Below are 26522 nucleotides of genomic sequence, written 5' to 3' on the forward strand. Positions count from 1 at the left end.
TCATTTAGAATAATGGTTTCCAGCTCCATCCATGTTGCTGCAAAATCTCCTTACTTTCTCTGTCCATAACCATCTCCCCTTTCTTGTTTGTTTGTTTGTTTTGTTTTTTTGTTTGTTTTTCCTATCATCCCCAGCCCCAGCCTGTGATACAAGCAGACAGTGTAGCCTAGTGGTCATCAACACAGGTTCTCTCTGGGATGTGTTGGGGTTGGCTCTGATTGGCTTGCAAGAGTGGATTGTTAAAATGAAGACAGTGAATTGTACAATTCCTGGTATTCCCTAGCAGTGAGGTATTTTTAAAACTTTTTGAGCTGATTTTAAACTGTTGGTAACTTGAATTCAGCCATAGTGGGAGGGTTTATACCATGGAAATCAGTAAAATGCTCCAAACCAGGGATTTGGAGTTCTGGTTTTTCATGCCTGTTTGCCGGCACACCACTTCTCCGAGTTATCCCAACCTGAATTTGCAGCTCAGCTTTACCATGGACAAGTTGCTTGCTATCTCTAAGACTCAGTCTCCTTATCTGTAAAACGGAGATGAAAAGTATGGCTTCATGGGGTTACTGTGAGAATTAAATGACCCAATGTTTATAAAGTGCTTAGCACAGTTCTTTGCACACAGTAAGTGTTCAATAAAGGCAGTTATTTTTATTAGCAGTAGTATTGTATTAGCATTAGTGTTATCATTCCTTGGCTTTCCACTAATGCATTCTTTCCTCCAGTTAGTTATACTTTTTTCTTATTCTACAAAGAATTGGTGGCAACTTGAAAAAGCAAACACTATTAAATAGAATATATAAATAAAAAATCAGGAAGAGAGAAAATAAACGTTAGGCTACAAAGTCAAAATCACAACACTATTAGAATTGAATGGGATCTAATAGATTAAGACTCACTGGAGTGTTCGTTGTAAATTTCTTAAGGTGCTACCAACAATCACAGAGTGTTAGAGCTCAAGGAACCTCAAAGATGTTCTAGTTGAATCCTTGTTTACAGATGGAAAACTGAGGCAGGCAGGCAGAAAGGAATCATTTCTTGAGCACTAGCAAGCATAGTGGCTAATGTTTTCGCTTTCATCATCCTTATAGAATTCCATTTTACAGAAAGCCACTGAGGCAAAGGAAATGGCCAGACTTGCCTAAAGCCACCTGGTTGGTAATGGTTGAACTGAAATTGGGACCCAGCCTCCCATCTCATAGTCCACCCCTTTCTTCTGTCTTCTTCCTGCAGAAAGATACATTTGGTGATAAGAGCGTCCCAAAGATCAAAAAGTCTTTCAAGGTCCAACAGAATTACACTCAAATGGAAAAACTGCAGGTGTGTGATGGAGGGGACTTTCCAGGGAATTTCCTAGGTCTGGCTGTGACACATGAAAGAATGACAAGCATAAGCCCAGTGGCAAGAACAGCTGCTTTTACAAAAAACACATCCTCATTTTGTGTTGGCTTTTGAAAAGAGATCTGTGTTATTAATTCATATTCATTTGTGGTCCACTCTGAAGTTCAGGTCTTTTTCTGCTGTTCTTATAACTAGAAATGTTTTTTTCTAACTCCTACCGATAGCTTTTACTTCCTTCTTCACAAAGCTTTCTGTTGGCGTGGTTAGTGGGCACGGAAATCAAGTCTCTTTTCCCTTCCTTTTCATCTGAAAGAAGCAGCACAAAGCAAGAAGGTGGTTAAAAAGCAATCAATGGGGCTGACACAGAAGGGCAAAGAACAGGCTATGTCATCCACAGAGTGAATGAATCCACCATTTACAGAGAGTTGACAGCAATGTCTCACTTATTAGGCCACCACCCCTGTTTGGCAGCAAGCGGGCTGAGGCCCAGCCTGGGGGGTCTGTTTTATGAGGATCATGTTATTGCCCTCAGGGCTGTAGTTGACCTCACACCAAATAAACACGTCAGCCAGTTCCAAAGTCACCATTCCCAGGTGTGGTCTGGAGGCGCCACGCAAAGACCCTCACGGTCATCGCTCCATTTTTCCTCACCTCCACTCAGAAATGGCTCTCACAGTCTCAGCATCAGTGCTGACAACTCTCTCCCTATCCCTTTCCCCAAATCATTTGTCAAAACAGTCCAAGATCTCATGAACTGGACTTGAATTGCCATCTGAGTGCAGGTCCACTAGCCTTCAGAGAGAAGACCCTGCAAAGGAGAAAAACTAATACACAATGAAATACAAATTTACATACATATATATTTACATTCTATGTCTCCCTCAAAAATTAAGGAAGGGAGATTGGGCAGCTGCTTTTTATTTGTTTTTCCAGGTTTTTATTAAAAATATGCTTTTCATTATTTGTTTTTCACACAGCAGAATTAACTGCTCCAGACTTCATCTCAGGTTGGCCTAAATACTGGCATAGTTCTGAGCTCCATCACTCTGCCACCAGTTTGGGTGAGCTTGGGTAATACTGACTCACTCACTTTCAAGTTTTTTAATAAGTCGGATGTGTTAAAAAAAAAAAAAAAAAAAAAGACCTGCTATCAAAAATCAAGCAAAAAGCCCAGTGTCCCCTGGAAACCCCCCTCGAGGTACTGTTTACATCACTCACAGTGTGGAAGTCCTCTCCAGACACCGGATGCATATTCTCACCCGGGGATGCCTCTAATTGGGCCGTAGTTTCTAAAGAATATTCGTGTGGATTCCAACCCCACCACTCAACTTCTGTGACCTTAGACAAGTCATGTCAACCTTAGTCCTTTAAGTGTAAAACAGAAACATTCACACCTGCCTGATGTACCTCACGAGCAAATACAAATGTGCTTTGGAAACAATAATGTGGTAGGGAAATGGCAGCTGTTATTATTGTAATAAGGTCAAAAATGACACAAGAACATGGCTCCTCAGACACCGTCTGGGGTGCTTGGTTCCGTAAGCATTTCTTCTGGAGCCAGCAGTGAGGTCACTGTGGAGGCAGGAACAGACCATTTTGCTTCCATGTTTGTGGGAAAAGGCACCATCTTGGAAGGGAGGACAGGAATGCATTGTGGGAAAACCCACAGCATGCCTGTTGTTCAGAAAACACAACTGAAACCACACTGGTTAGAAAGTATTGAGACTACAACCTGAACAAAAAGAATTCAAACACTTGAGCTTACGCTGGGATTGTTTTCCCAGGGTCAATCCTGCCTTAGAACTTTGCTGAGGAATTTACGTTTCTCATTACTTGAGGGAAATAAGAAGCTCAGTTGAGACAATTAGAATTCTATTCTGGAGGCAAAACAACAGCTCCAGTTTGGCCTGTGTTTTATTCCCACCTCTCCTTCAGGCTTTACATGAAGTATCTCAAGGGAAACACAGCAGGGAATTGGTATCTTTGCTGGTCTATTACAAGGTCTCTTTGTGTTCTGCTTCTCCAGTTTCTGAATCGGTAACTCCTGAAATACACCTTGCAAAGTCTCTCTTTAGGCAGATGTACCACTGAAATTCATTATCTCGTCCTCTGAGAACCAGGCAAAGGAACAGGCCCCCGTGTGGAGGACCTTCATGCTCACAAACACATCTGGACGGGGAGGTGACTCGTGCAGGCCGGCAAGGATACCTGCAGCATACCTGCTGTCACTGCAGGGTAACAGGCAAGGGGGCTGAAAAATGGAGGGAGGAAAGAGGCAGGGGAGTGTTCTCACGGTGGACGATGAGGGGAGAGTGGAAGGATGTGGTCATGGGGAGAGAGGAAAGAAAGATGAATGGGGCCTGAGTCAGTCATAGGCTAAAGCAAACAGGAAGGTTTTAAAGTGAGATTTGAGGAGAGGAAGTGGTTCTGAGCAAGGGGAGGGAGAGAGTTCCAGAGATCGGTCTTGGACAAGAGCTACTCTTCATTTTTTTGGATAGTCCCCCTCGTGTGAATATTTCTTGGCAGCTCTGACAGACGAGTGAACCAATTTATTATTTTTTTATTTTTATTTTTTCAAAAAATTCACAACTGGCTTCAATTCTCCCCTAGACCTTGAACCAAAAGGGATTGAGACTTTAGGTCTGAAAACATTCAGGAGATTCATTTGTGCTGTGCTTCATTTGCACTGCTGCCTGCTGCTCACAGCAAACACTCAGGGCCACCCAGACAAGGGCATACAGGGAGGTGTCCCAGCCCCTGTTAACCTGCAGCCAATCTCTCTGATGCCGTGTCCACTGTGCCTGAGTGGATCCAGGAATATCATCTGGGGGGAGCTTGGCACCTTTATAAATCTCTCTAAACCTAAATTGCTGGATGTGGAATCACGGTTGCTACCTCCCCGTCCGGCAACAGGGCCTGCGTGTGGCAGAGGGAAGGAAGGGGGAGGGAGCTTTGGGGCTGGGGACCCAGTGGCGGGTCACATGAAGAGACAAGGGACAAGGGATTTGGATTTGGCATTCCCATGGAAAGCCTAAAGGTACAGATCCTACCAGATAAAGAGCAACCTTGGATAGACACACAGTGCCCTGCCTTCTGAGGACTGATCTTACAATAGCTCTAGAAGCCAAAAACAAAACAAAATGAAGCACTAACAAAAAAACAAAACAAACAAACAAAAAAAACTTCCTTGAAAGAACTTAACCAAAACCAGCACATCTGAAATCTTTTCAGTTCCTTGGGGAAGTTCCCTTCCCACTACCGTTTATCAGAAACTGTTTTCTCCATATTGTAAAAGATAATAAAATCTTCTGGGCTTCAAGAACTAAGAGGCTTTGATTTTGCTTCTTGTTTCGTGACTTTGGGAACTGAACCTTCATGGTTCTTATCATTTTCATCTATAAAATGGGGTTAATAAGCTTTGCTCCCACCTCAAAAAACATTACTCACATGATATGAACTCCTCGTGTAAGGATCAAGACATATATATAAAAGGACGTCATTCATAATAGCAGAAGTTGTTACAGAACAACACCTAATAATGTCCAGGTTATTGTTTCTTCTTAAACTAAAACTGAACTCAGGCATGAAAACTCAATGCTGGATCGCTTTTTATTGTGCTAGAAAATAAGCAATTTAAATAAAAACTCCAATACTTCTGCAGTGTCTACATTCTCTATTTTGAAATCCAAACTGATTTCTACATTACAATTAAATTTTAAACATAATATACTGAGCACATTTTAAATGCTTATATTACTTTAACAGCTTTAATGAGATATAATTCATCTTCTCTTATATTATTTTTTACACTTTAAAACTTCACTGTTAGGGCCGTGCACAGTGGCTCACACCTCTAATCCCAGCACTTTGGGAAACCAAGGCAGGCAGAGCATCTGAGGTCAGGAGTTTGAGACCAGCCTGGCCAACATGGTGAATCCCTGTCTCTACTAAAAATATAAAAATTAGCCAGGTGTGGTGGTGCACCCCTGTAGTCCCAGCTACTCTGGAGGCTGAAGCGGGAGGATTGCTTGAACCTGGGAGATGGAGGTTGCAGTGAGCCGAGATCACACTGCTGCACTCCAGCCTGGGCCACAGAACGAGACTCCATCTCGAAAACAAAACAAAATAAAACAAAAGAACAAAAAACGTCTCTGTCAAATATAGTAGTCACTAGGCTCATGTGGCTACTCGAATTTCAATTTAAATTAACAATTACTTAGTACAACTAAAAAATCCAGTTTCTCAGTCATACTAATCACATTTCAAGTGCTCAGTAATCATGTGTGGCTAGTGGCTATGGATTAGACAGTACAAATATAGACCAGTTCCATTGTTGTAGAAAGTTCTGTTGGGCAACACTGCTCTAAAATAATACAGAATATACTCATTACAAAAATGTGGAAAATATATAAAATCAGGGAAAAGATACAAATTTCTTATTTTCCCACCACCAATGAAAACCACTATTAATAATTTAGCAGATTATTTATTATGTTTGGGTTTTTTCCTGAATATCTGTTTTGTTTCGTTTAGATTACATGGTTGTGATCCATTGAATATGCAATGTTATAGTCTGTTAAGCTTTAAAATAAAAGCATTGTTCCATGTTGTTGCCTCCTTTTCAGAAACATAATTTATAATGGCTGCAGAATATTCTATTACCCAATTGTTGGCATATAGAGGGTACATGTTTGAATTTTTCTTAATTCAAATAAAGGTAAAATTTCTGATTTAATAGCACTTGCTCGCTTTAAAAAGAGCCCAGAGAAATTACTGCATTCTGCAATAGTTCCTAACATACACAGAATCTGGGAGCATCAGGAATAATCCGCTTGAACCATTGGTGGCTTCCTCTCCCTTCCTGAGCCCCTGAACTTGGAAGAGGCACATGTGTGTCATCTCCCACTACTTTAGGGCTATGTTCAGCAGATGCAAAGTAAGGGCAACATGCTGCAAAAGGAGGATAGTCATCAAGAAATTACACATTTCATTTGCCAAAAGCTAAACGCAGAAGGATTATGCCCTCTCAGAGCCTTCTTCCTGCAATATACTATGAGCCTCACAGGGCCCCGCGGCGTTGCTGAGGGGGCAGTGGACATGAAAGGACCCCACACAGAGCCTGGCACACTCTCGCAGAAAGCTTCCAGAGCCCTCCCTCAGCAGGTTCTTCTCCTACTACACCGGTCTCCTCTTCCTCTTCACATGAGCATCAAGGACCACAGGCTCTGCCCTCAGGCTCCTCAGTGACCCAGCTCAGCCAGCCTGTGGCTTTAGCCACCAAGAGGACCCCAAACTTCTCTCTGCCTCCTGAACTCTCTCTGAACTCCATACTCAGACATCTGCCAAAACATCTCCTCTGGGCATCTCAAAACTAAAATGTAATTTTACCCCATCTCCCTATCAAATAAACGAACAAAGATAACAAAAATCTCTGCCCCTACTACAGTTCCCCCATCTCCATAAATGACATCTCCATTTTTCTAAATGCTCAGGTCAAAAATCTGAGGTCCTCCTTTGCCCTTCTCTTTCTCTAATGCCTCATCCATCATTAAATTCCTCAAATCCTACCTTCCCACCTCCACCAGCCCGACAGCCACTGCCCCCTCTCACCTGGCCACTGCAGCAGCTTCCCAACTGGCCTCTCTACATCCACTCTTGCCCCGAGGGGCTTCGTCTCCACGTTAAGTTCTCACCAAGGTAGTTCCATCTGCCCCCGGCCCCTGCGTGTTTGGATATGTGTGTGTGTTTGGTGGGGGGGTGTCTGGGTTGTCACAACAATGCTCATTGCCTTAGTGCCTGAAGGACTAGTGTCCTAAATGCTCACCACTAAGGAATATCCCATCCAACATGCCAATAACACTTCCCTGAGAAGTTCTGACCTGCAGTGATCCTTTCAAGACCCAAGCTGCAAGGACTCTCTCCATCAAACAGCTCCCTGGAGGAAATGTTTAAATGGCTTTTTACATTAAAAAATACATTTTTTGAACCTTGAAGCTGGCAGTTTCCATGTTAAATCCTCCCACTGGCTCTATTCCAGACAGGTAGGAGGCCTGTCACAGTTAACCACCACTAATCAAGGAATCTCCAGGTCCTAGAGGGGAAGGCAGAGGAGAGGATCTTTAGAGAACAACAACAACAACAAAGGTGCTTATGGGACTCGCTATGCCTGAAATCTCCCTCCCCATCTAGCTGGTGCCCTCCTAAGAATCCTTGAGAATTCACTCTAACGTTACCTCCTGTGGGAGCCCCACTGACTACTCCATGCAGCTGCAGACACCTTTGTGCCATCTCTGGACTTCGTGCACACCTGAATGACAGCCTCTGTCACAATGTAGCAATTATTTATTATGTATCTTTCCCCCTACTAATTAGAGGGTTCCTTGAGGGCAGGATAATGGGTTACCAGGGTGTGCTTCCAGGATCCCTGAGTGGGCAACTCCCTTCGCTCCCTCTGGCCATGGTCTAGCTGCTGTCTACAAAATGCAGACCCCAGAGAAGGACCATATCTTTCCATGCACTCAAAGACATGGCCTCATGAGCCCACTTTTACAAGGAGCACTGAACCCGGAAGAAAAGGAAAGATGGTCTCAGAAGGCAGGAAAGAACATCAGCAGGCCAGGCTGCAGGTTCTGGGAACCAAGGCCGCCTCCTCTCCCTTTGTCAAAGACTGGCTCAGTTCTGAGGCTAGAAGGAGAATGCTAACGGGGCAAGAACTTGAATGCATCACTGAGGTGACAGGCAGCATGGCCATGAGAAGGGATGTTCAGATTTACTCATCTATGGACCCAAAGCCTTCTAGTGGAATAGTTGTGAAACTGTGCTTTAAAACCCATCACTCTAGAAAGCCTGTGAAATGAAGTGGTGCAGCCCCAGTGAGGGAGACACCATCTTGAGGTGCCAGACTCACATCAGGAGTTTTCTCTGGCCCCACACTGCAGCCTTTGATGATTCAGCCTTCGTGGCAAATAGCATCTGCTGCCACCATTGATGGAGAGGGGCCGTGCTCAGGAGGCAGGTTGACAGCGGACTGCTTTATGGAGAGGCACAGGAGCAGGAGACAAGAGAAAAGAGGCAATCACTTGTTGACCTATGTGCCATGCACCCTCATATCCTCAAACAAACCTTCATCAAGGACAGGAAACTGAGGCTCGGATGGGTCCAGTAACCTGACTGGACACAGAGCATGTAAGTGGCAGGGCTGACTTGTGAGCCCTTACTTGCCTGTATCCCCCAGTCCCTTCCCTGTACATGACACCCTCCCACACCAAAAACTCAGACGATGCTGCCATGATGCCGGGAGGTGGAAAATGTTGCAAGTTGCATCACAACAGTGCTGGGCGCTGCCCAAGAGTCAGTGGACCTGGACTGTGGTCCACGCTCAAGCTGATGGTTGACCTCGGGCAGGTCCCCTGAGCTCTGCAGGTTTCAAGTTCCTCATCTGTCTAGAGTGGAGCTGCCTGTAGATCTCCAATAGGCTTTCTAGCTCAAAAATTCTTTGATCTTAGAAACTTAACACCCATCGGTTAGGATTTGTCCAGCTACAATTCTGAAAAGAATTATTCCTGTGGATATGAGACATGGAATGTTAAGGTTTTGCAAATGTTACCATTCCAGCAACAATGTATGCATAGAATATTCCTGGCCAGGGAGAAGGATCTTAGGGAAGAGCGGAAGTCCGTCTGTCAGCAGTAGGCTTAAATGTCGCTGAACGGCGAGCCGGGTGATGGGAAAAGGGAATCTGGAAAGACTCACATTCTGTTTGAAAAGAAAAAGGGTTTTAATGGGACATGCTCACTCACTCTGGATTTTAACAACTTCTCAAAGTGTAATGGGGGGCGGTGGGTTGGGGGAGGAAAGAAACAGAGTTTGTGGAGTGAACAGAGGGGAAGAAAGAGAAAGTGATAAAAACGGGACAAATTCAGAGCTTGAGATCATGGAACAAATCAAAGAGGGCAGACTCTACAAAAGGCCCTGGGCCCTGGCTGGGGAGGCCCATGATTAACTCTTAAGAATATTGTTAACACCAGGAAGGAGGTTTAGGAGGCAAATTTTATTTTAGAAGCTGGAAAGTTCTAATATATATAATGCAGATCAGTGAGTTACTCTTTCTAGGCCTCAGTTTCCTCATTTCCAGTGTGAAGAGAAGTTTGTGTGGCATAAGAGCTTTGTGAGAATAAAAGGAGGCCGCACATGTGTAACCCAGGGGTATCTTGGGCCTGAGAGTGCTGTCACTCGTTCATGACAGAAAACAGCCCGGATGAGCCACAGTCTCACAGCAGCAGCAGACAGGAAGGCCAGACTGCGTGAGGCCAGCTTTCCACAGTGACAGCCCATGATGACATGCTGGAGAAACAGCAGCAGGGATCACATCAGGACCAAGAGGGCCTCCTCAGAGCCTCCCTCTCTCCCTCCTTCCAGTACTTGGACTGAGACAAATAATTCAGAAGGATGGAGAGGCTCCAACAGAAGCATGGGGTCCACAACCCCAAAACAAAGGGGGTGATTTGGTTTGGCTGTGTCCCCACCCAAATCTCATCTTGAATTGTAGCTCCTGTAATTCCCACCTGTCATGGGAGGGACTTGGTGGGAGGTAATTGAATCATGGGGACAGGTTTTTCCCCTGCTGTTCTCATGATAGTGAACAAGTCTCACAAGATCTGATGGTTTTATAAAGGGGAGTTCTCTCTCTTGCCTGCCACTGTGTAAGACGTGACTTTGCTCCTCATTTGACTTCCTCCATGACTGTGAGGCCTCCCCAGCCATGTGGAACTTTGAGTCCATTAATCCTCTTTCCTTTATAAATTACCCAATCTTGGATATGTCTTTATTAGCAGTACGAGAACAGACTAATACAGGGGGCTCAAATCAGTTCAGTTAGAAAACTAAGGAGATGTGATGTCACTTGCATCCTGAGATGATGAGGACAGTGTAGGGGTTAAGAACTCTGGATTCGAATTACTGGGGTTTGATTCCAGATCCATCATGGTGCACTCGTGCTGGGTAGCAAGGGAAGTTTAATAAAGGAATTTGTTTTTCAATGGTGTGGACTGGGTTTAGGAAAACAACAAAGGATGGGTCGTACCTCAAAGCTGGCCACAGCAGGGAGTGTTTGGGCCACAACGGTCAAGGAGGGGGCTGGCAAGTAGAACCCAGAGAGATAGCTCTCTAAAAACAGAATCAGAGAGAACTTACCCAGGCCTTGGTGACCAGAGGATGGGGGCAGCAGTCAGGGAGAGAGAGGATAGCCTGGGACTCCTCCCAGCACAGGGGGCAAAACCAAGGGCTGGGGACTGCTTGCTATGGAAACACATTGTCCAGACACTCTTTTAGATAAGGAAACTGAGGTCAGAGGGACTAAGTGACATGAATCATTAGAGACACGGATGAGAGGAGAACCCAGCAGAGCTTGGGCTATCATCCCCAAAGACACAATCCTGAATGTTGAAATCCTGAAAATATAATTATGGAAAACAATAATTTTAGAAGTTATTTAAAAAACATTTATTTATGTCTTTAAGGGGAATCTATTTGAGAAACATATAAAAATATGATAAACACTGCATAGGCCACTTTGTACAGTAAAATAGGCAATAAAATATATTTTTGCAAGTATAAACACTCAGGTATACTAACTACAGTCATGAGTATAAAAGTTATGAGCAGATGAACCATATTCATAAAGAAACAGGTCAAAAAGTGAAATGTATAAAAGTGCTTCACTATGGTTGGTTATTGTGTGCATCAGCTTTATAACTGTGGTCATCGGAAATACCTGGAAGGACAACCTCAGTCATTTGACAAGATCATTCAAAAACTTTGAGGGGTTATTATCACATATGCAGTAGCTCAAGAGCCCAGATCTTGTGAAATTTTATTTTTCACAAACGCAGATAGATGAAAAAGGACAGCTCTTTGTTTATTGAGGGAGTTTCAACATTTTTATGGACATGTGCAATGCTCATATACAAAGACAACGTTGTGATAACGCACTTTCATGGTGTCAAATTTGCAAAAAAAGTGCATAAAACTAATTAGAACTCCCTAAAGTTTACATAATTCATACCTCTAGTATTGGTAATAATGTGAAGGTGAAAAACAGTATGGCAAACTGGCACTGTGTGCACAGGGGCAGAAGTCATACATGATTAAATAATTTGCCAGGGGAGAGTTCTTGTATTGTTCATCTGCATTTTTACTTCTAAGATCTTCAAAATACAGTGAGTATTGTATTTGTATTTGGACAGTGATTATAGTCTACAAATTTTGAAAGTATATGCTGTCCATTCAAAAACTGGATTATTGCTTGGCCATTGCAATTAAGCAATTTATGCTTTCACAGCACCAGTAATAATTAGCCTTTAAACATTTATCCTTTACCATTAAGTAGCCTCATACACTTGACTTATCAACAATTATACAGATCTTCCATTGTGCTATAAGAAATACAGTAAGAAAGCCAGGCGTGGTGACTCATGCCAGTAATCCCAGCACTTTGAGAGGCCAAGGCAGGTGAATCATCAGAGGTCAGGAGATCGAGACCAGCCTGGCCAACATAGCAAAACCCTGTCCATACTAAAAATACAAAAATTATCCAGGGGTGGTAGCACGCACCTGTAATCCCAGCTACTTGGGAGGCTAAGGTGGGAGAATCACTTGAACTAGGGAGGCGGAGGTTGCAGTGAGCTGAGATTGCACCACTGCACTCCAGCCTGTGTGACAGAGTGAGACTCTGTCAACAAACAAACAAAAAACAACAACAACAGTAAGAATAATATCTGGCTTCCCTGATATCAAATCTATATTAGTCAGGGTTCTCCAGAGAGACAGAACCAATAGGATATTGATATAGATCTATGAGAGGGGATTTATTGGGGAATTGGCTCACATGATTACGGAGGCTGAAAAACCCCATGACAGGCTATCTGCAAGCTGGAGACCCGGGGATGCTGGTAGTGTGGCTCTGTCCAAGCTTGAAAGCCTCAGAACCTAGAAAGCAGATGGTGTATCTCTCAGTCCAAGCTCAAAAGCCTCAGGACTCAGGGTGCTGCTGGTGTAAGTCCTGGAGCCCAAAGACTGGCTACCCTGAAGTTCTGATATCCAAGGCAGCAGCAGAAAAGCCCATGCCAGCTTCAGAGAAAGACCAATTTGCCTTCTGTGTTTGTTCTCTTTAGGCTCCTGGCTGATTAGACGGTGCCCGCCAGCATTGAGGGCAGATCTTCCCTGCCTAATTCATTCAGACTCACACACTGATCTCTGGAAACATCCTCACAGACACACCCAAAATAATGCTTTACCAGGTTTTTAGGTATTCCTTAATTCAGTCAAACTGACACCTAAAATTAAGTCCAGAATTCTACCCCTCATCCACTTGGCACCCACACACACGTCTCTGTAAGCCACACTTCATTTCCAAATAAAGACAATAACAAGGTAATTGTTCTGCCTAATGTGATGCAACTAACACAATGCAGTAATCCTGCACGCAACTGAAAATATACTAATCCCTTCCCTAGAATTCGGCTTTCAGGATTTCAACATTCAGGATTTTAATCTGTTGGGATTGTGATTTTCTAAATGTAGACATTAGGGATTTTAGATGTTAAGGATTTTAGACTTTAGAGATTGTAATTTTTAGGGATTTTGATCTTTTGGGATTTCAACATTTGAGATTATGGTGTTTGGTGGTTTTTTTTTTTTTTTTTTGTCTTTCTGTATTATGATTGGCACCAAACTCATCACTTCTGTCTCTCAGCCTATTGTGTGGTCTAAATGCCTCCCTGAAACCCTTGTTAATACTGCCTGTCCACAGCGTTTACCACGTACGAGGTACTGTTCTAATAACTCATTTAAATTCCCACAATAACTCTGTAAGGTGGGTGCTACTATTATATTATCCCCACTTTACAGATGAGAGAGCTGAGGCATAAAGAGATTAAAGCCGGGTGTTCTGCCTATGGAGTAGCCATTCTTCATTTCTTTACTTTCAAAAAAAAAAAAAGAAAAAAGAAAAAAGAGAGAGAGAAAGCCACTCACCTAAAGTTACACTGGCTACTAAATGGCAGAACTGAGGTTCTAACCCTGAAAATTTTGCCCCCAAATCTGTGGTCTTAATCTCTAAAAGATAAGGGGCACAGGAGGACCCTGAAAGAAACTGAGGGGGGTTGTCACTGTTACTGAAGTACCAGGGCCCAAGGTCACTAATTTGTACTGTGGCATTGCCTGGCCCCACTTCACCTGGTGCCTCCAGCTCACTCTTCAAGATGGGACCTTCCAAGGCAACCTGCCATCCTCCCTCCCTCAGCCAGCTCCCTCCTCAGAGAGAGGCCCATCAGTCTGCACCTTTCCTATCCAGCCCCACTGCCATGCAGAGTGCCATCCGTATACAACTAAGGGCTCTACACATTTCCCACGAGTTCAGCAGTCAGGGAGAATGGTACTAGGAACACGCTAGACCTCTTAAATTTGCTCCAAAGGAAGCTCAAGGGACTGAGTAGCGAATTCTTACAGAGGACGCAGCTCAAGCTTGACAGCCAATGTCAAAACTTGACAAGTCACTTGGTGCTTTGACTCAAAACCCTTCTTCTTCTGCCTGTGCATTTCCACTGAGGGCCATCCCTTTGAGCCAACTTGCCGATGCAGGCAATGTGTTCATCCTTCATCTGTCCCCACTCCCTACCTCTCTGAGAGCCATCAGTTCTGTGTCAGATGAGGAAGCAAAGATGAAGAAATGAGAGGATGTGCAGAGGCAGAGCTCTTCCATGAGTGTCCCCTTACCTCACACCCATCACAACCTGGAAGCCAGGCAACGATGATGACCAAGAATATTTATTGATCTCTTAATATGGGCCAGGCACTCTTAAAAGTGCTTTTTATACATTACATGAATACTGTGGTTGATCCCTATTTTACAATTGAGGAAGCAAACATTGAGAGAGGATCAGTCATTTACCCAAGGTACGAGGATTCAGATCCAGGTGCTCCTGACTCTTACCCACTTCCCAGGTAACAAAGGACTTGGTGTGTCTGGCTAAACTATTGGATTTCATCCTGAAAATTGTGAGATTTTAAAAACCTTCAAATAGAATTTGGTGATGCTCATATATCTTTAAGATAGAATGGCCACAGGTAGAAAATTAGGAGGGTTTTAGAGACAGGGGGACCATCTGGAGGCTACAGTGATAATCAAGGAATGACCCCCAAAGGCACCTGTACTAAAGTAGTGGCAGGAGGCAGTGAAGAGTACACAGACCTAGGAGATGCTGGAGGTAGAATGAGGCTTATTAGGCAGGGGTGGGTGAAAGGCAGGTGGTTAGGATCGCTCCCAGATTTCTGGCTTGAGCAGCTGCATAGATAAATGGACCATCAACTGGAAAGAGACCAGGGAGGGTGCAGATTTAAGGGCACTTGGAGGGAGATTACTGGGTTCTGTTTGGGACATGTTGAGTTCAAGGTACCCAGAGGACATTTGGATGAAAATGCCACCCCCACTCACCACCCTAAAGGGTCTGAGCTGGAGATTAGACTTGAAAGCTGCCATTCTTAAATTCAGGAACTAAATATACTGCAGTTTAAGAGGTCACCCAGGGAAACTGTGGTAAGTGATGAAATAAGTACGCCAAGGTTGTAGTCCTTAGAGTCCATGCTTACTAGCAAGCAGTAGGAGAAGACCCAGCTACAGGGACTTGAGGGGAATGGTCAGAGCGAAGAGAGGGAAGGAGAGTGAGATGCCTGGGGAACGACTGAAGGTTATTTCCAGAAGGGAGTGGTTTACTGTGTGTATTAGTCTGTTCTCACGCTGCTGATAAAGACATACCCAAGACTGAGTACTTTGTAAAGAAAAAGAGGTTTAATGGACTCACAGTTCCATGTGGCTGGGGAGGCCTCATAATCATGGTGGAAGGTGAAAGGCACATCTTACATGGCGGCAAGCAAGCAAGAATGAGAGAGCCAAGTGAAAGGGAAACCCCTTATAAAATCATCAGATCTCATGAGACTTATTCACTACCATGAGGACAGTATGGGAGAAACCACCCCCATGATTCAATTATCTCCCAGCAGGTCCCTCCCGTAACCTGTGGGAATTATGGGAGCTACAACTCACGATGAGATTTGGGTGGGGACACAGATCCAAACCATATCACTGTGTCAAATGTCAAGGTCTAGTGGAGGGAGAAATATGTCCATTGAATTTGGCTATTTTGAGAACTTTTGCAGAACTTTGCAAAAATACTATCAGTGGCATGGGGAAGAAAAGAGATTGCCCTGCAGGTGCTCTGGGTGGAACACAATCACAGCTCTGTGGACCCAAGTCTCTGGTTTGGGCCTCAGAAAGCCTGGCAGCCACTGCCTACTCTAATGCACCCTGCTCCTCTGAAACCCTCAGTTCCCACACTCCAGACCCTATTTTACTTCTCGGTTGGTTTCTTCAGCATCCATCCATGTGTTGGAGCCTACTGAAAATATTCCTTTTTCTAAAGTATTCTGTCCTCACACTCACCAACCCGTAGTGAACACAGAAAATCCATGCCCTTTATTAGATGCAAGGAGAGCTGAATTCAAATCTGGACTTTGCCCTCAATAACTGTGCCTACAGAAGTGACCTAACCAGTGTGTAAAATAGGTTAATAAGACTTCTGTTGCAGGGCTGATTTGAGGAATTAATGACATAGCCCATAGGGAAATTGCCTCCTTCCTAATAGGCTCAAGAAATGTTGTTTTCCTTTAGCTTAAATTCTCTCCAGGCTCTGAGAATGTGTATAGCCCAGGGAAGTAGAGACTGGGTTTATCTAACCTTTTCTTAGAGAGGATTTTATGGGGGTGAAGGATGAGAGATCACCAGGTTAATGGGAGCTTGCAGAGTTAGAAAGGAGTGACTGAAAACAAATATTTCCATTGGTTTTATATTAGGTAGGCCTGCCTCATCCCAGCAGCTGTCTGCTGAGTGATGGGCAGTTCTATTTACTCCTCAGCCTCCCCAAGTGCTGCTCTAGAAGAGGATGCAGTGTACACTCCAGGGCTCACCATGGCCTTTACCATCTCAGAGCATGGTCGCCAGACTACCCATGGCCAGAGTTCCTATGGCTCCTGTGGTTCTAAACCATGGGCAGTTTTGCCCCCTGGGAGTAGTAGGCAATGTCTGGAGACATTCTTGATTATTACAACCCATGACAATAAGCCGTGAAGGAGGGAGTGCTACCAGCTCCTAGCAGGTAGAGGTCAGGGCTGCTGTAAGCCTCCTGTAATTCACAAGACAGCCCCCATAACAAAGAATCATCACATCAAAATGTCAATAGTGCTGAGGTTGACAAGCCTCCTGGGCTGTGTTAAGATCCAGTTGTCCACAGCGGCCACCACCTTGACGAGGCTCCCTTTGGTGGCCTCCTTCCCTTCCCTGTCTCATTTCTCCACTCCTCTCCTAGGATCTCCTGGGATTCCTCCCCATTGAGCCACTGCACTCAAATCATTGTCTCAGCATGTGCTTCTGGGGACCCACAAACAAGACATGCATTGGGCTATTTCTGGTCTGAGTAAGGTGGAATTTATTCCTACACCCACTAGAAGAAGCACTCTCCACCACAAGGAAAAAATATGCTTTTAACATATTTACAAAGCAAAGGTACAAGTCCCAGTGAATATAACACAAACAGTAACCTCTTAGGACACACTATAGGTAACGCTAAAAAGAGCAGAGACTAGATTGGGCAGAATCAATCTCAGCATGTGTCCTTGAGAAGAGTTTGAAGCCAAGCTCAAAGCACGGAGTGGGGCAAATTGGCAACAAGAAAGAGAAAGGGCTTTTGGAGAAGATTCAGCCCAGATTCCAACCCCAGGCTGCAACACCCTGGGCTTCTTTCCCTTCCAAGGCAGAGTTCAAGGGGCATCATGGGAATTGTAAAAACAATTCTGGAGCATTGCAGGGAGTGCATGAGGCCCAGAGCGTCCTCCTCCCTGTGCACTTCCTCTTTGTGGGAGGGAACAAAATGGCTGCAAATGTCTCCAATGTGAAGGGAAATTTTTGCCTGTGTCACGGCCAGGGGATTACATCTGCCTACAGTTACAGGATGTATCACTTGCAGAGAATTCCTTCCACAACATACTCAAAGAACCAAAATATATATATATATAAATTAAATAGCTGGCTATATTTGATCTATATTTTTCATTCTTTTTTTTTCTCCTGTGGTTTTTCACCAAAGTCCACTTTGACAAGCCATTAAAAGAAAACCCTATGTACATGAGCAATAGATGTAAAAAGAAAAAAAACCTAGTATATCAAACAACCCAACGTATACAATTTGGAAGAAGTAACCGGATCCTCTGCTCTGGCAGGCTGTAAACTGGGCTAGGGAGGGACATTGTTTTTCTTTTGGTCATTCTGCCAAGTTAAAAAGGAAGTTGGAGATTAGAACAAAATATTTAAATCAAAAATGAATCCTTCAATGAAAGTTGCTTGATCCCCTACACTACCACCCCCAGCCTCCCTTCCCCCTTATTGGAAGCATATTTCTCTTTGAAAAGAAGTAGTGTATTGTTGCTGAATAGAAGGGGGACAGCCCACTGGGGAGACACATCGATCTCATCATTTTAAAAGTGAGAGATAAATGACCGAAGGCCTCTTCCCAATCAAATGCTGTTTCTGCACATTCTCAGAATAAATGGCACTGTTTTCCCTGGTGACTGCTGAGCTCTCTCTCCTCGGCTGGCTTTGCCTATGCTAACCATGCATTCCAGACCCTGGAACAAGGGTAACTGCAACTCAAATGGAAGTATCTGTGATGCCAGGGCACTGAATTTTTCTTTGAAACCCAAACAAGATCTTGACTCATCCTAAGGGCCCTGTAGTAAGATTCAGTACTTTAATTTTTTGAAATCTCTCTCAAATTTACTATGAGATGGATAGATAGCTTAGGTTCCACAAGCACTATTGTAGGAAAAGGTCCAAGAAAGAAGTAGTAAGGAACAAAGCCATACCTGATATCCACAGATCTCCTCCAGCATTGGGACTTACTAGTCTCTCCTCAAAAGGATTCCCTTTGGTCTTTGAAGGGGCACAGGTAAATGTGGCCCTTTTGGTGCTGAGCCCACTTCATGCAGGTGTAAAAGAACCATGGAAAACAAATATTGTGGTGGGGCTTTTGGATACATTTTTATTTCTGAGAATGGTTTTACAAAATCTGCTTCATAACTGGCCTGGTTCTACATGCTTCAGTACTCATCCCCAAGATTCTGTTTTCTTACAAAACTAATTTATCTATAACTTTTCAACACCCCAAATAAATGTTGGTAATGTAGCTCCCTAATACAAATCATACAGTCATAATAAATTAACAGCAGTCATCCAAGATATAAGAACAAGGATACACTAATGGCATTAATAACACACAAATATATAATAAAAATTTTACTCTCCAGAGGCAAGAATGACTTCTATTACACAATGGATTTTACAATAAACATTTGCAAATAATATGTACTCTGATAGTGAACAATTATATAGAATCCATATGTATCTGTTTTTTTCCCCAACCTCTCTGGCTTCAGCATCCTTGGACCTTGCATATTTCAATGCTGACTTGGGCTCATCACACTTCCCTGGCTTAACACTCACCCGATACCTGGGCAAGCAACCTAGAAGCCTGGCACTCCCCACTGCAAGCACTAAACATTTTAGAAGGAGATTTTAAAGCAGGAAAATAGCATCATCTCAAATGATCCTTGATAGGCCTACAAAGGGCACCTACCAGTGGCCGCCTTGTCCTTGGTGCACTTGCTCACCTACAGCGTGTCCCCAGCAGAAGGAAGCATTCAGTTTATCTGGTGTACGGGTACATGTGTGTTTATTTTCCCTCATCTTCTTTAATGAACTATTAGAAATGAAAACAAAAAAAAGAGTTATTTTCCAAGAGACTTTTCCTTAGAGCCTCTCTTTTTTTCCTGGACATAAACCCCATCACCACCCTCACCCCTAGAGAAACCACAGGTCCCCATATCATTGCTAGCTTGTCAGTTCTTGATGGCACTCATTCAAAAAATCTGTATTGAACTCAAATGTGTCCCAGAGACTGAGCTAGATGCTTCATCCAGTCTTCTCATTTAATCCTCTTAACACTTTGTCCTCAGGGGTTATAATTCACTTTATTTAGCACAGGAAGAAGCTGAGGCTCAGAAAAATCAAGTGACTTCCTCAAGGTCCCTGGGGAACAAAACGCCTTCAATCATTGAGTCTTTCCTGAAGCCGGTCCTGCCCAGAAGCCCTCCCTGCCACCTGGCCTCAAGAGGCTGCCTATTAGGTTGATGGGGCCCTCTTCTCTCAGGCCAGAATCCTCACGATCCTCTTCATAAGGGCTTTCTCTTTCATGCCTCATTCCCAGTTGTCTTATTACCATCTCACACCTGCCTGGCTGCAAAAGGCTCTCTGGTCTAATTTGGTTGCCTCCTTGACTATATGTCTGCGCTCTAATCCACTGGAGCCCGCCCACTGCCAGCTTACTATTCCAGAGAGGCTGCCTGGATCCCACCAGCTTCGCAAGAGTCTTGCTCCACGACTAGCTGACTGAGTCTGGGAAAGTCATTAAAACTCCCTGGCAGTTTCTTTGCAGTTATAATATGCACAATAATTTCAGCTTTATCTCTGAAAGAAAACTAAAATGAAGATTGAATGAGACTCAGAAAGTGGGCTTTGGGGAACATCATTCCCATGCCAGATTTTATCTCCAAAATGCCCCAAAGTACACATTTTCATCCAAACTTGCTCAAAATATGGTGTTTCTGGATCTGAATCCAATGCCAAATTTTTTCTCCAAAATTTCCTCCTGTGCCCACAAAGAATGAAAGTTAGTCATTCAACTTTTCCCTGCAAAACCTAAGTTCATCATTTGTGTTCCAGAAGGTGTGGCCAAGAACTATATTCAATATTAAACTCTATATCTCATTTACGAAATCACCAACAAGGAAATTTCGATAAGCCCTCTTATTTTCAATATCCAAACATCATATTTAATTAATCCAATCCTAGTTTTCGGGGTTAAGTGATATTCACCAACGTAGGCTAAAAGAAAAAAAAATAACATTCCAGAAATATAAACTATTGGAAATCCTGGAAGTCAGACACCTGGTTCAGATCAAAATAAGTACTGAAAAATCTTCATTGCCTTACATTTACCATGAAACAAAAACCCCAGCTTCTTCGCCTGACTTGTGCAGAACATTCCCAGCCTCAGCCTATCTTTCCCACCTAAACTTGCTTTTCTCCTGCATGAGCCATTTGCTCTAGACACCGGATTATTTGCTGTCTTCTAAAAGCTTCTTCATTTTATTTCCTCTGCATTTTCTCTCAGGCCTTTTCCCTGCACCCAAATGCCTCCCTGCTCCCACTGACCTAGTTGGCCAAATCCGACTAGCTGAAACCTCCACTTCTTCCATGAAATCTGTCTTGAACACACCAATCTGAACAGATTTCTCCTTCCTCTGAGCCCCTGTGGCAAAGGAAGCCCATGTGCTTACTCACCTAGTGCTGCCTTCTGCTACTTTGCTCAGTGTCATCTTGAACTTTCATTAAACATCTTTCCTTGTCATATTTTAGTGTTGGGCACCCAATTCTGTCTTTATACCCTAGAGTTAGCTACACACACAGTAGCTGCTCATTAAGAACTTGATGCTTAGATTTGACCCACATGCAAACACCTCTCCTCAAAAGAAATATTTCTTATGCATAAAGCAAGGGAATTGTAGAAATTCACCCCCATCAAATATTTTTGGCTGAAAAAAAAGAGAGTATCTTTGCAGAGTCTCAACAGAAACTGTGCATGTGAATGTGTGTTTGGGGTACAGAAGTAGAGAGAAGCTTGTTAATTTTAAAGCCACATAGCATGTTTGGCTAAGACTGTTACTCCATTTGTGTATTTCAACCACGTAAAATACACCCTGGGATTCTGGACTGAGAAAAATAGCCATATAAGGAGAAAACAAGGCATTCCCTATAGCTGCTCTTGTAAAACACTCTATGATTTAACCCTCTGCTCGGACAGATCCAAGCTCCTGCACTTTACAACTGCAAACAATCAAATTCCTGGGAGGAGCTCAGCGTGTGACCTGCACCACTGGGCACAAACAATCACAAACAAAACCTGACAGGTCACCTACAGGGCAGCATGACCAAAGCTTCGCAGCCTCCTGCCTTTCTCTCTGCGGTGGGCCGTCCCAGCTGGAGCAGGCACTGAGATGAGCTCCAGCCCAGAGACAACTCTGAGGGCTCATTAATCCCTTTCCTTCAAGAACTCAGGAATCTGAGGTCTGCCTCCACCTTCTAGATGACAGTCCATCAATCTGCAGAATCCCTTCACTGGGGAGGTGCGGGAGGGAGAAGTGGGGGGATCAAGATAAGGAAAGAGGGGCTCCAGGAACAGAGGCAGGACTGGGCAAAGCGTTGGCCAGCCTCCAACACGGTGCCTGTGGCGTCTGGCTAGGGGCCTCTGTGCTATGCAGAGGAGGGACTATGGAGTGAGGGGGTAACAGGGCACCCAGCTGGCCCTCACCTTCCCTCCCTTCATCTTGATTGCCATTAATAACAACTCTGTGAGGTGCAGTTTTCTAGATGATGAAACTGAGATTCTGAAAGGTTCCAGTGTCCCTCACATGTAATGAGCAGGCGATGATTAGAAATAAGCTTGTATGCTGTGGCAGACACTGCTCATTTTCTTCTGTTATCCGGTCCAATCTCCTTCCTTCTGGCAATAGAATGAACACACCTCCACCTCCACCCCCCACCCCATTACACATACACACACAAGCAAGGAAGATGGCTGACTGGCTGGAGATGGTATTTCCCAGACACCCACCTAGCTCAGGGGGGCCATGTGACTGAGTGATGATTTCCAAGGAGAGGAACATGAGTAGGAATAATGTGTGCAAATTCTGGGTCACATCTTTTTAAAGTAGCTGCTTGCCTTTCCCATGTGCCGGGACGCAGAGGTAAGAATGAGGAAGAGGACAACCTTAGGGGCTACTGGAGTAGCACAACAGGAGGCTAGACGAGTTTATGGAACAGCGCCACCTACCTTCCTGGGGCTACCGACCTGCAGGGAACTTAGACTGTTCCGTGAGGAGAAATAATCAGCCTCCTCTGAGCCACTGTATTCTTCCATGTCTTTGTGACAGCCATTTAGCCTGCATTCTAACTAAAGCATGTGACTTTCTGCAGCCTCAGCTGTGTGCAAAGAATCTTGAGGCCACAATAGCTTGCACTAACTTAAAAAGCAGAAGGAAAAAAATCGTAGCCAAGTTACATAACAGCAGTACTCACATGCCAAAATCACCCCCTCCCTGAGTCAAGGCTGGAATAGGGGCCTCAGCCACATGAGGGAGTCCTGCACAGGCGACAGCAAAGGTCAGAGAATCCTGCTCCCTCCTCCCCATAGGAGTTTACTACGGAAAGTTTGCCTAAGAAGGACCCTGAACCTCATTGAGCTGGAACCAGAAGCACTATTTCGACAACTGTCATTATCATTCCCAAAATGACTTGTTGAAAAGTCTTCCTCACTAATTTTTAAAGTCAGCTTTACTTCCCTGAGACACATGTGTTAAAACATCTACTATGATTATAATTTCACAGTTCCTCTTGGGACTTCAAGTTTTGAGACTATCATATTATATCTATACTAAAAGTGTTAACATTTTTTATAACAACCTTTATCAGTAATCATGAATTTTGCCCTTTAGTCTGGCATAAGTGTAACTATATTCAACCTTTTTTTTTTTTTTTTTTTTTGCCTGATAGGTCTTTTTCTATTTTTTTTTTCTGTTTTTGTTCTTTTCTTTGCCCTCAAATTTTCTCTTATAAAACCACATAGATTTTAATTTTTTCATCCAAGTTAACAATCTCTGTGTTTTAACAGATACATTTAGTTCATTAACATTTTTTTAGGGTTTATGTCTGCCATCTTAATTTGAGCTTTGTATTTACTTTGCTATATATGATCTTTGCTTTCTTTTTTCCAAACTTTTAGTGGGATTGATTCCGATTTCTTTATTTCCTCTTTTCCTATTCTACTGATTTGGTAATTATCAGTCTTATTTCTATTTCTGTATATACCTACAGATGTTTTAGATGTTACCCTTACATTTTTAAGACACATACTTGACTTTGAAAAGTACAAAATGTCATCTCTACTTACCTATCAATCTTCAGAGATCCAAACATCTCCCACCCATTTTATCTATTATTGTTGTCGAATATCTCATTTTCACTTTTATATCCTTAAAATCTGTCAATATTATTAACTTCTATAGACAATGCTTGTTTAAATTTAACTTCCCCTCTTAGAGCTCATCCCTTCCTTTTTAGTTCAATTTTCTTCTACTTGAAATAAATCCCTTAGCAACTACTTTACATTTTTGGTGACCAAAACCAAACAAAACCTTAATTTTATATGTGTTGTTGAGTAATAGTTTAGCTGGCTATATAATTGCAAACCAATAGTGATTTTTCGTAGTGCTTTGGGTATGTCATCTTCTTGACTTTTAATATCTGTTGTTGCTGTTAAGAAATCTGCTGCCTAATTATATTTCCTATAAACAAAAATCTTGATTGCTTTAAGAACTTTTTGGCATCAGTATTTTGCAATTTCATTATAGTGGACTTGAAGTTTGAATTCACACTTACTTATTCAGCTCATGACTTACTGTACTTCCTGAATCTCATGATATTTATCTTTTAGACATTGTAAAAAAATTCTGTCTTTTTTCTCTCTGAATATTTCTTCTCCTTCATTTTCTATTTCTACTTCTAAACTCTTATTCTCATTCTTTCCTCCATGTCTTTAGTTACTCCCTCACATGTTTACGTTTTTGTGATGCATTCTGAATTGGAATTAAATCTCTTCCAGTTTACTACTTTTTTCTTTAACCATGTCTAATCTGTTAAAATTGATGACTATATTTATTATTTTAGAAGTTTCATTTGTTTCTTTTTCAAATCTCTATTTTATTTTTTCATGGTACCTTATATATTGTCATAATTTATTATGTTTTCAATTTCTAATTTTATGCTTTGAATCATTTTTAAACCTACTTATAGTCTTTATGTAATATGTTTATTATCTGAAGTGCCTGGGGATCTGATCTCACTGTGTATTCTATCCACTGGTTCTCATGGGAAACCATTTCCTAATATGCTTCATAATTTTGGAAGCTGAGATCATCTTCAGTGGAGCTTTCTCTATTCAGGGGATCTTGTGTGGTCTGGGTTGAGGATGTGACCTAATGGAGAGTTTTGTGCGTGGTTCATGATTGCATGGCAACATGGCCTAGAATCACATTTATTCATCCATGTATTTATTTTTAATTGACATGTGATAATTGTACATATTTATTGGGTACAGAGTGGCATTTTCATATATGTGTACAATATGTAATGATCAATCCAGGGTAAATAGAATATTCATCACCTCAAACACATCATTTCTCTGTGTTGAGAACATTCAAAATCCTCTCTTCTAGCTATTTGAAAAATATACAATAAATTATTAACTATGGTTATCCTACAATGCTATAGAACATTAGAACTTATTCTTCTGTCTAGCTGTAATTTTGTATCTGTAACCATCCTTTCCTCTTCATCCCCCATCCTAGCATTCTACTCTTTACTTCTATGAGCACAACTTTTTCAGCTCCCACAAATGAAAACATACAGTATTTGTCTTTCTGTGCCTGACTTATTTCACTTAACATCATGTCCCCCAGGCTCATCCATGTTGCTGTGAATGACAGGATTTCATTCTTTTTTATGGCTGAATAGTATAGAATCACATTTTTATGTCAATATCTCATCTCAGATATTCCTAGACCACATCTATAGTGTAAATTCAAACCTCAAACAGAAGTAAGGCATTGGATTCTTGGTTCAGAATTCTTGATTGACAATTGAGAGACTTTTTTAGTGCTAGTTAAGATAGGTAAATTTGTGTTTTGTTTGTTTGTTTGTTTGTTTTGAGACGGTGTCTCGCTCTGTGGCCCAGGCTGGAGTGCAGTGGTGCTATCTCCATTCACTGAAAGCTCCGCCTCCCGGGTTCATGCCATTCTCCTGCCTCAGCCTCCTGAGTAGCTGGGACTACAGGCACCCGCCACCACGTCCTGACCTCGTGATCTGCCTGCCTCAGCCTCCCAAAGTGCCAGGATTACAGGCGTGGGCCACCGTGCCCAGCCAAGAAATTTCTTTTTTGTCTCTCTGTGCTGATGGCTTTTTGGACTGTTCTTGGGCCATTGTGGAAACCACAAAATGTAGGTCTCAGCATTCACAAATACTTGCCTTTCCAATTCATGTTCCCAAGACAACTAATGTAGTTTCTGTGTCTTTCTCACCTTGGCCAGGAATCCATGTCCAATGCAGCCAGCTATAGGCAGAGACAAGGTCTCATAGTACTTAGGGAACTTCCTGTTGGTCTGTGGAGAGAGAACTTTTCTGGCAAGAGGGCCTAGAGGAAGAGGAGAAGTGATCATTAGAGGAAATAATTAGTATCACTGAAACCAATAACTTCTCTTCAACACTTCTCTTGTATAAAGCTATGCCATCAATGATTGTGTACCCCCAGCTGTGTGCACAAAATTATTAAAGGCAGGAGTCAGCTGTTGTAACCAGGGAAGGTGTTGATGGTGTTTCACAGGAAACATCAAGGTGAGTCTGTTTCTGCATAGCGGTAGAATTTATTTTCAACTCTGATCAAATGTGTAAGTTACTCTTCCACACAACACCTAGCCCAGTGACTGACATAGTAGATATTGAATAAATATTTGTTGAAACAAATATCAATCCCCTCTTCTAATCTTCAGTAAGGGGAGAATGAAACACACAGAGGCAGCAGGGAGAAAATGTTCAGAGAGCCAGAAAGCTGTAAGGCCATGCTGAAAGAAAGGTAAATCTTTCCTGGAGAAATAAGTAACTAGAAGCAGGCAGTAAGCAAAGAATGCTGGAGGAAAGTAATCTCTTTTAGAAGTCATCATAAATGCTTGGAACTTGGAGTGGATTTTGAATTAGCATACATACCAAGATGGAGAATGTTCTTCAGTTCATAAATAAGAGCCCTGTCACAGGTGGTGACATTTGCCACAGATCCTAGGGCAGGAAGTAATCTGTGAACTTGGGTGTTAAATTAAGAGAAAGCACACCCCACAAAAAAAGAAGACAATTC

At 42.8% G+C, this 26522-nt stretch overlaps 1 long non-coding RNA gene across 1 annotated transcript; it reads right to left on the bottom strand.

Moving 5' to 3' along the window:
* Positions 1-632: 632 nt before the first annotated feature.
* LOC134737886 (uncharacterized) lies at positions 633-26522 on the bottom strand. Its single transcript, XR_010123285.1, has 4 exons — positions 26378-26522; positions 25696-25808; positions 19080-19202; positions 633-1644 (listed from the first exon to the last, which is right to left on the bottom strand). It is a non-coding gene; the product is annotated as an uncharacterized LOC134737886 (long non-coding RNA).

This window comes from Pongo pygmaeus, chromosome 13 (genome assembly GCF_028885625.2).
Source record: "Pongo pygmaeus isolate AG05252 chromosome 13, NHGRI_mPonPyg2-v2.0_pri, whole genome shotgun sequence".
NCBI lineage: Eukaryota > Metazoa > Chordata > Mammalia > Primates > Hominidae > Pongo > Pongo pygmaeus.